This window comes from Spinacia oleracea, chromosome 3 (assembly GCF_020520425.1).
Source record: "Spinacia oleracea cultivar Varoflay chromosome 3, BTI_SOV_V1, whole genome shotgun sequence".
NCBI classification, from domain to species: Eukaryota; Viridiplantae; Streptophyta; class Magnoliopsida; order Caryophyllales; family Amaranthaceae; genus Spinacia; species Spinacia oleracea.
This window is the reverse complement of record NC_079489.1, coordinates 52,171,003-52,180,887: the sequence shown is the minus strand read 5'-3', so window position 1 is coordinate 52,180,887 and position 9,885 is coordinate 52,171,003.

Here is a 9,885-nt window from a genome sequence, read left to right as displayed (position 1 = left end):
TAAATGAAGTTAATGTAATGATTTATTTATCAAAGATAAGCAGATTCATACCTTTGCTATTTTGGTGTTGATTGGGTACAGGTTTCAATACTCAATGGAGTATATATCTAGTTGTGGTTATTGCCGCCTATTTTATATTTTAAAAGAATTTGGAAAAAAAAAATTAATGTTGTTGAAGGGGGCTTTTAATGTACGCCTCAACAACATATGAATTTTTGGCGCAAAAATAAGGACCTGTTGAGGGGGGCATTTAAGAAGTGAGCCTCAACAGAGGAGGCTGTTGAGGCGGGCTTCTTAAATGCCCCCCTCAACAGGTCCTTATTTTTCGCGTTTCTGTAGAGGTTGTTGAGGCGGGCTTTTGAAAGCCCCCCACAACAGATCACCTGTTGAGGCGAACAAAGCCCGCCTCAACAGATCACTGAGCTGTTGAAGCTACGTCTGTCGCAGCGGGCCTTGTTCGCCTCAATAAACCCAAAATGCCCCCCTCAACAGGTATTTTTTCCACTAGTGTATGTGGGCCATTCATGATAATGAATGGGTGAATGGTATATATTGTATATGTATTGTTTTGCAGGTTATGAAGTGACTAGTATGGCCCAAATAGGATAGAAAATATGGTCTGCGTACCATTAATTTGAATGTAATTGGTCTAAAGTACCAAAGTTGTTTTTCAATTCAAATATGGTCTGCGTACCATCAAATAGTTGTAATTAGTTTTAATTATAGCTTATCCTATTTGAAGAAAATGGTGCCTCCCACGGAGATTTTCAAGACGGACTTTGAAGTTAAAGCTTCAAGATGAAGTCGAGCCATACTAGATCACATTTATCTTATGCATGTTTTAAGTTATTTATTGCCTTTAAATATGTCTTAAAATGCATGAGATCAAAAGCTTGATTATGTTGCATGATTAAGGATTTTAGTTCACTTAAAATCTAACCAACATAGTAAGAGCCTTAAGTTCCAAACTTAAAAATTGAGTTAAAAGGTGCCATGCTAAAATATACATTTGCTTGGATATCCTTTACATCAATCTAGTAATAGTTTTCGCTCAGCGAGGTGTTACTTATTGGTCCTAAAGGGGCAAGGTACACAAATAATTGTGAGTACATGTTAGTTTTGGTGAAACTCAACGATATAAGTAAGGAGTCCTTTTATGTCGTGGCAAAATCGATAGGTTTACCTAATAAGTTCTTAGACGTACCTATCAACCAAGAATAGTTTCTAGACTATTAGCAAAAGGCTTTTGCTTACCTAAGATATTTTAGGATTAAGTCGACAAACTGTGCTTAGTTCTTCAATGATTTTAGGGTCTTGGAATCATTTTATTCACACCTGCCGGAACACATAATTCGAATAAAATGCTAATGACTTGTTTAAATTGCATGATTGCTTTCATTTTCAAGTTATTATTCATGATAAATGTTTAGACTTTGCATGCTTCAATGTATGTTTTAATTATTGTTTATAATTAAATATCTTGCACTGCAATAAATCCTTTTAGAAAGGTAACAGTAAATTTCCTCGATTGATAGTGAATCCAAGAACGATTCACGGAAATGAGAGAGAATGAGCGATTTAAAATGTACGTTTCTTTTAGCGACTTTTATGGTTGTTTTCGAGTATCAAAGTCGAATGGCGAACCGATTGGTGCTTGTGAATTCAAAATACAATGTAGTTTTGAGATCATAAAGCATTGAGTTTAAACGCTCAGCTTTACCAATGGTTAACAACCTAATATCTTTGTCCATTTAATTCTCGAATGAGTCTAGTTCCTAGACATTCGAATAGATCGATACTTAGAGAACTTTAGAAGCTTCTGGTAAGATCATCTAGTTGAAACAAAATATTCAACATAAATTAAAAAGGTAAAGAACCTTGTTGGTGACATTGGACATGTCTAACAAAGTATAAAAGTCAACACTAAAGAATTCAATTCTTAAGACTATAAGAAAGGGTACAAGAAATAGGAAAACGAGGAACATATGAAAGGAATTTACTATTCCGTTTCTACCTATAAGTTTATGTTTAAAGAGAAGTGACCTAGCAATCAAACTTCCTTGGTATCATATACCGCTTGAGGTTCTTACTTCGGTAATAACTCAAACAATGGAAGCTAGGATACACTAATGACCTACAAGTGAGAAATGAAGCATGGCAATGCTACATTAGTTGTAGGGTCATCTAGTTTGTTTTAAGTCCTTTCAAAGGCTGGAACTTAATGGCTATTTTGTTCCATAATCAGCATACCTAAATTTCTGCTTCAAACACAGAAAGACTCACATTCAAGAAAAACAAAAACAAATGTTTGTTTGTTTATTTGAATGAAATGGTCAATCACAGGTTGAGTCAATATGCTTGATTAAAACAAACAACTCTTTAAAGAACTTTACTAGGTTCAAATCAACCCCTTGATTTGAGTTCCACTAATCTTTGGCATTGTTGCTTAGACCATATCAATAAGTTAAACTTCAAAAGCTCTATTTTGATGGACTTTTGAAAGTTCATTGATTTCTAGATCAATTTAAGACGACTAGTCTTACTTGTTGAAAGTAACAAAAGATATGAACTATTGTTAGAACGCCTAGACAATAGAGTTCAAAGCTAAAGAAAGATTTTATGAATTTATTATTTCACATGGATTTGAGTGAATATAGGTTTATTTACTCAAATGTGATATAAGTTGAATCTGTTTGGCTAGTTCAAAGATTCAGAAGTATAAAATCCACTTAGCAAGAAATCATAAAGATCTAGGTTAGATCATGTTGATGATTACTTGAGACCAAATATGATCATCAATGATTGTGTGTTGTAATTTCACAATCTATCTCCATAAGATATGGCATATCTACGTTGGAATGATCGAAGTCAATTAGTACTTGATTCGATCAATGATGAATCATAAAGACTTTTCCTATAATTTCTAAAACAAAATGCTCAACTACCACCAAACTAAACCAAATTCGTCAAAGCTATTGAAAAGTAATTTCAGAATATCTTTTCATAATATATCTAAAGAGTTCCTAAACTCAGTGGGAGCTTAGTGTTTGTTATTCAACAAACTAAGGCCCAAGTATAGATATATGTTTCATTGTGATTTATTCAAATGAGACACAAGGGTATTGTTTCTACCACGAATTTTTGAGAACATAATGTTTGTTTGCTCGAAATAATGTCCTTTTGGAGATTCGTTTCCAAAATGACAAGTGGGAGAAAATAGACCTCGAAAGTCTTCGAGGCGAACAAAAAACATAGACGGACATTCCGGAGGCTTTTCGAAGTTCTTTAGAAAATCCGAACACGTATTCTTTAAGGACTTTAGAAGTGGCTTTAAAGAATAAATATCTCTTAGAAGACTTTACAAGTGCTTCAAGGAGAACAGAATATTCAAAGGACTCTCAAAAGTGCCTGTTGATATTCTATTGTTTGATGTTCTATACCCAAGTAGGCATAGAGTTCAGGTCAATGAAACTATGAGATTCTTCTATTAGATAGTGAAGAAACCTACAACTTGCAGTCAAACTATTATCATGTAGATTAATGAGTTTGTGACTTGTAAGAAAGCTATGACGAAACCCAGATTCCCTAAAATGGTTAGAGGCCATATATAGACTCAAATGTTTTAAATGGTTAGAGGCCATAAAACATACTCAATGTTTTGATGACAAAATTGAAATTTTGTTGATTTGCAAGAATAGTTTCACACCTATTGGTTGCAAAGTTTGTTTTAAGGATAAAAACCATCAAACATGAAATTGTGTTCACACACAAAGCTAGATTAGTTGCTAAAGGTTACCAGCAAATTCACGATGTGGATTGTGTTGAAACCTCATGCATAATCGTAATGCTCAAGTCTATAATTCAAGCAATGATTGCATATTGGTACATATAACAATTGGATGACAAAACATCTTCCTTAGTCAAATGTTGGAAGAAACTATGCACATGGTATGTCATAGGATTTGTGGATCCAAATAAATGCTTGAAAAGAATAGCTAAATCTAAGTACAGATTTAAGCAAGCAATTGGGAATTAGAAATGTATTTTAGCGAAGCTAATAAGTATTTTAGTTTCATAAAATATACATGATTCTTATAGATATATAAGAAGTTTAGTGGGAGTACATAAAAACTTAATTGGTCCTATGTGTATCACACACATATCTCTCTATTGTGAAATAACATTCAAATGCTAATGACTTAGATTTGAGATTATTCATCAATGATGGACCATGGCGAAACTTAGTACATACTGGGTATTAAGATCTATTTACAAAGATCTTATATTAATGTTTTGGATTAAGTAATGGCATTTACTAAATCAAACACGAAAGACTCCATTGGAGATATTCGACCCATATGAATAAATCTAAGTAATGAATGTTTGAACTATGTATAAGCATTTACTAAGTTAAAACATCAAAGGATCTAAGTGAGATTCTTAACCTATATTATATGACAAAGAATTTAGCTGGATTCAGTATCTACTGAAATTGAATGAGCTAAAGTTACATGAATAGAATTCAATTGAGAATTATTCTGCAAAAGAATTTATCATGTATGATATAATATGAGGATCGCCAAAAACGTATCGTATGACTTTAGGCATGACGAACATATACCAATCTCTATTGATCTAAGTGAAGATCAACTAGATTGAGATCAAGAATACTTATGGTACTTGAAAAGGTACATAGGAATAGTTCTTGATTCAAGGAAATAAAGATATGCTAAATATTGATGCTACACGCAGAAACACTGGCAAAGGATCAAGCAAGATCCCTTTGGAGTTAACCATTGGCAAGGACGAGCTATAGAGCATCGTGTTTTGAAATGGCAACATGGATTGGAGACCATGAGTTGTTGCGTGGGAAATTAAATATTAATTTCTATGTTCTAAGATACAGCTGGAAAGTCTTCCACATATACGTGAACTGCTTGGATAAGTAAATCCAAACCAAAGCATCACTAGCAACCTATACAGTTGAAGTAGAAGTACTTATTGCCTAAGAAGCAATAAAACTGAGTTGTTTACATTAAAAAGTTCTTCACTGAACTTGGCTGGATCACATGTCTGCTGACTTGATTGTTCTTCATTGCAAAATGCGTAGAACCACTATCGAAGTAAGAAAGACTAGATCACATACTAAACAAACTCAAAAGATCTTATCATCATATCTCAAAGAACATTCGATGAAAAGGATATTAAGATTGGCAAAGCATGATAACTAAACCTATGCAACAAGTGAGAAGCAACACTCACATTGTAGCACTGGAAATCAAGCATAGCTTTGAATTCCATGAATTGTTTTAATGATGGGTTTTGAGGCCCATGGTTCTTAAACAATGGGGTTGAACATTTATCATATATGAAATGTATTTTCATATTCCATTTAATCTTGGATTAGTATAATTTGACGATATATTCAAGATAGACTGTCAGGACCAGTCCTGTGACTAAGAAATGTCTATCAAGTGAACTTGAATGTCAAAAGTTGAGAATGGTCCCTGGTCGGAGTTTTCTATAAAATTGGACGCATAGAAAACGTTAGACGACTACAATGCAAGATGACTAGTAAATCTGTTTCTTGAACTATATGGACATGGCAATGTCATAATCATTTGCATAGATACTTACTTTGGGAAGACTAGTATCGGACAAGACCTATGAAACTTTACTGTAAGAGATGAAAATCTGTCATAAGTAAATTTCATTAAAATTATTAGACACTAAATCCTCAATACCTGAGTGATTTGAGATTACTTGTTTGAGAACTGGTTGCTTTGACGTTGACCAACCGTCGCACCGTAAAAGGAGGCTATAAAGGCAACGCTCAGGTAATCACCTATCAAACGAAGTCTAATCTCAAGATCGCAAGATTGGGATTATCCTCCCATAAATCGGGATGAGATGCTTAAAAGTTGTACAAGGCCACTCGGAGAGCTAGAAACTGTGAAATGCATGGCCGTGCTCGGATGAATCATAGGCTATGATTATCTATTTATTTGATCAGTTGAACTCTGAAACCGAGAAACACCTCTGGACATAATAAGGATGACAACTCTTACCTTATGTTCAAGAGCAAGCATCGAGCGACAAAGGAATTAGGAAATGCACACTTGTCCCTAAGGACAAGTGGGAGACTGAAGGAAATAATGCCCTTGGTCCAAGTATGCATTCTATGTTAAGTCTAATAAATGCGGTTCAGTATTAATTAACAAGTTAATAATTCAGTGAGATCAAGTGAGCTGAATGCCTAGCTAGAGGCCGCTTTAGTTCAAGTGGAATTAATGATATTAATCCACAACTTACTCTTGACTGAACCCGTAGGGTCACACAAATAGTACGTAAACGGATCAAGTATTTAATGGCATTAAATACTCCATCTATGGATATTCGGAATCGACGGATCTTGGTTTCAGTGGGAGCTGAGATCGTCACATGCAAGAAATGAATACTCCGGAAACGATGATATTGCCGGAAACGGAAATATGGATCGTATCGGAAATATAAATATTATCCAAGTCGTAGATGTTGCCGGAAACGGAAACATGGTACGTATCGGAAAATATTATCGGAAATGGAAATATTGCCGGAATCGGAAATATTGCCGGAAACGGAAATATTGTCAGAATCGGAAATATTATCGGAATCGGAAAATAATTCCGGAAACGGAAATATTAAATATTTGTTCGAAACGGAAATTGATTCCGGAATCGAAAATATTAAATATTGTTCGTATCGGAAATGAATTCCGGAATCGGGAATTTAATCGGAAGCGTATCGTACGAATTAGCATTGGACGAGGCCCGCTAGACGAAGGCCCAACACGAAGCCAGGCCATCGCCCAGCGAGCCAACACGCACCATCGCGTGCCAAGCCTCGACCAGGCCCAGCGCAAGGCCAGGCCCAGCCAAGGCCTGGGGCGCGCGCGCGAGAGCACATCAGCAGTGGGCCGAGCGCTGTGCGCCAAGCGTGGGCCGCAAGGCTTGCGCGGGTGTACGGTGCTCGTGCAATACTTGTGCGGGAATCCTAAAGCAATCGGGATTCGAAATATGATTAAATCCTAAAACTATTAGATAATGATTATTTAATTAGAGTCCTAGTAGGGTTATAATTAAATAAATTAGTATCCTAATAGGATTCCAAATCCTTTTCCATAACTCTATAAATAGGTGCCTAGGGTAACATATTTACATCGAGTTTTCAAGTATTCAAAGTGAGTTTTTGAGAGAAAAATTCAGTCACACAATTGCCTAAAAGTGCCGAAAATAATAGTACCTTAAGGGCGATTCTAGTTGGTCAATCTTAAGGCGGATCCGGATGTGCTGTGGACTATCTACGGAGGGACGACACTTGGAGTCCTAAAGACTTGTTCTTGTTCGGTTCAGGCGCAGCTATGGAAGGCACGCAACAAAGAGTATGCATCTAAACTATGCTAAATGATTATGTGTAAATAATATGTATTCCTGGCTTTATGGTTTTTCAGCATGATTTATGAATTGTCATATGTATCATAACCTAACAGTAAATAGATTCTCCGCATAAGAAAATATGTTCTTGAGTATTACAAGTAACTTTTAGTTGGCAAAAGAGTGCAGTTGAGTGGCACAAAGTACTTCTACAATAAGAATAAGTTGAAAAGTTTGGAAAGATATGTGAATTTTCGTGCCAAGTTTCGGGACGAAACTTCTTTTAAGAGGGGTAGATTGTAATCCCCCGTAATTTTATTTATATATTTTAACGAATATTTAACATATTTAATATATATTTAAACATAATTTACGGATTTTAGAAACGAATATGTAATTGAAATATAATTATTTTATTTCATTTCGAATACTTTTAATGATTATGAAATCAAAATGTATTTTCGAGTTTTACTTTAAAACGAACTCGAATTTCGAAACCACGTTCTATTGAAATTAGAAAACAAGTCCTAACCATTTCGAATTCAGCAACCTAAATTCTACTCATGGCCCAATTGGGCAAAGCCCAAACCAATAAAACCCCAAAACCATACTCCCTTCCCTTTTCCTAATTCACGTAAAAAAAAGAAAAAAGATCAGACTCCCCTTCCTTCAACCTCACGTACTCCCAGCCGTCCCTCTCTCAGCCGTGTGCTCCCACGCCGTCGTCCCAGCCACCGACCACCACGCACGGTAATCTCAGCTCTCTCTCTCTCCTCTTGCAATCCTCTTTCTTTCTTCCTCTGTTTTCGGTCCTTCCCTCCCCCTCGGTTTTTTTCGTGCTTCCCTTAATCCCTCACGTTTTGCGCAGCAACACCACGACCCAGCACCACCGTCCAACCTTGCCGCGAGCCACCACCTGTCCGCCGGCCAGCCTTCTCTCTCCCCTTTAGTTCTTGGTTATTTCTTAAACCCTAAGTAACTAATTATTTTAATTAATTATAGTTGTTAATTTAAATTATGTTCTTGATATTAAATTTATAATTTTTATGGTTTGAACATGATTTTCAGATGTTGGTTGAGATTAAAAACGAATTAATTTTCAGTTTTGATTAATTAAAATTAAGTTAGGGCTTAATCATGATTTATAAATTTGAATTATGTTTTCTTGAATTAAAGTTATGGGTTTTGTGATTTACATTATAAATTTAAGATTTTATGAATTTTATAATAAAGTTATTAATTTTCTGATTATCTAATTACATTGAAATATTGGTTTTTGGTTGTTTAAAGTATGAAATTCAAGGTTTTTATGATTATTAATCATGATAGGTTGAGTATGTATCATTGAATTGGTTGTGTTGAGATACTAGGGACGTAGATTGACCATGGTGAAGTTTTTAAATGAATTTATATTGCTGAAAATTTAAAGTACGATGTTTGCAAAAGTTTTCAACGAATTTCAATCACTAATTCAATAATTATGATTCTAGGAAATCAAATGTTTAAGTTTTGATATTGGGGAAAGTTCTAAATATGCTTAGGATGCATTTATAATGCTTTATTATGGTTGTCAATGATTAGAAATTGATTGAGATTATTTATTGGTTGTTTTAGGCGGAGAATTCTCTTTAGGCGACTTTTGAAAGTGTTAAAGTGGCCTATCAGTTTGTTTACACAAGGTACGTACATACCTGCGTGCTTGGAATGTGTGCTAATTGTTGAAACCATGTTGAATTTGTTGTTGAACTTGGTAATGTTGATATTATGGACGAACTTGGTTATACGGAATGTGCATGTTTAATACTGTTGGACAAACTTATTGAACTTATTTTGCACTATGAGAACTATAACATGTTAGTATGGATGATTGATACAAACATGTTGGTTGGGAACACTAGATTATTCTATATGATTGGTTTGGATCGATTGGTCGTTGTTCCCTTTCTATCTTTTCACTACTTTATGAGGGCGGTGGACCTTGTTTAGTAAGTTGAAACTTTATGCCCATATACAGGGTTGCTCATGGTTAAAGGAAAGGTTGGATAAATTGGAATGAGTCTTGATTGATGCTTTTATGATCACTTACTTAATTCAAAGATAAAAACAGTTCTGAACAAATGTGAATTGTATATCTTATGTGATTGTTGAGTCATAACGAAATCTCAATTGTAAATCATGTAAAGTGAAACTGAGTAGCAATAGCTTTAGACTATGCACGTCTAAAGTGACGGACAAACAGGAGTTGGGGTTCATGGTGGTAGCCCATGGTATTTTCTGGGACCGGATTGATCACCGTGTTCTATTTTTATTTAAACGTTCCTCGATGTCGCAGGTCACTGAGGTTACGGAGTCGCGCCCGTACCTCGTCTTCCTTAGTGAAGACTTCTGGATGGACAACTCGGTCCATTGTCTATTTCAACCAAAATAATATTATTGTCATAAGTCTAGCCTAGTCTAGTCAAGTATGGTCGTC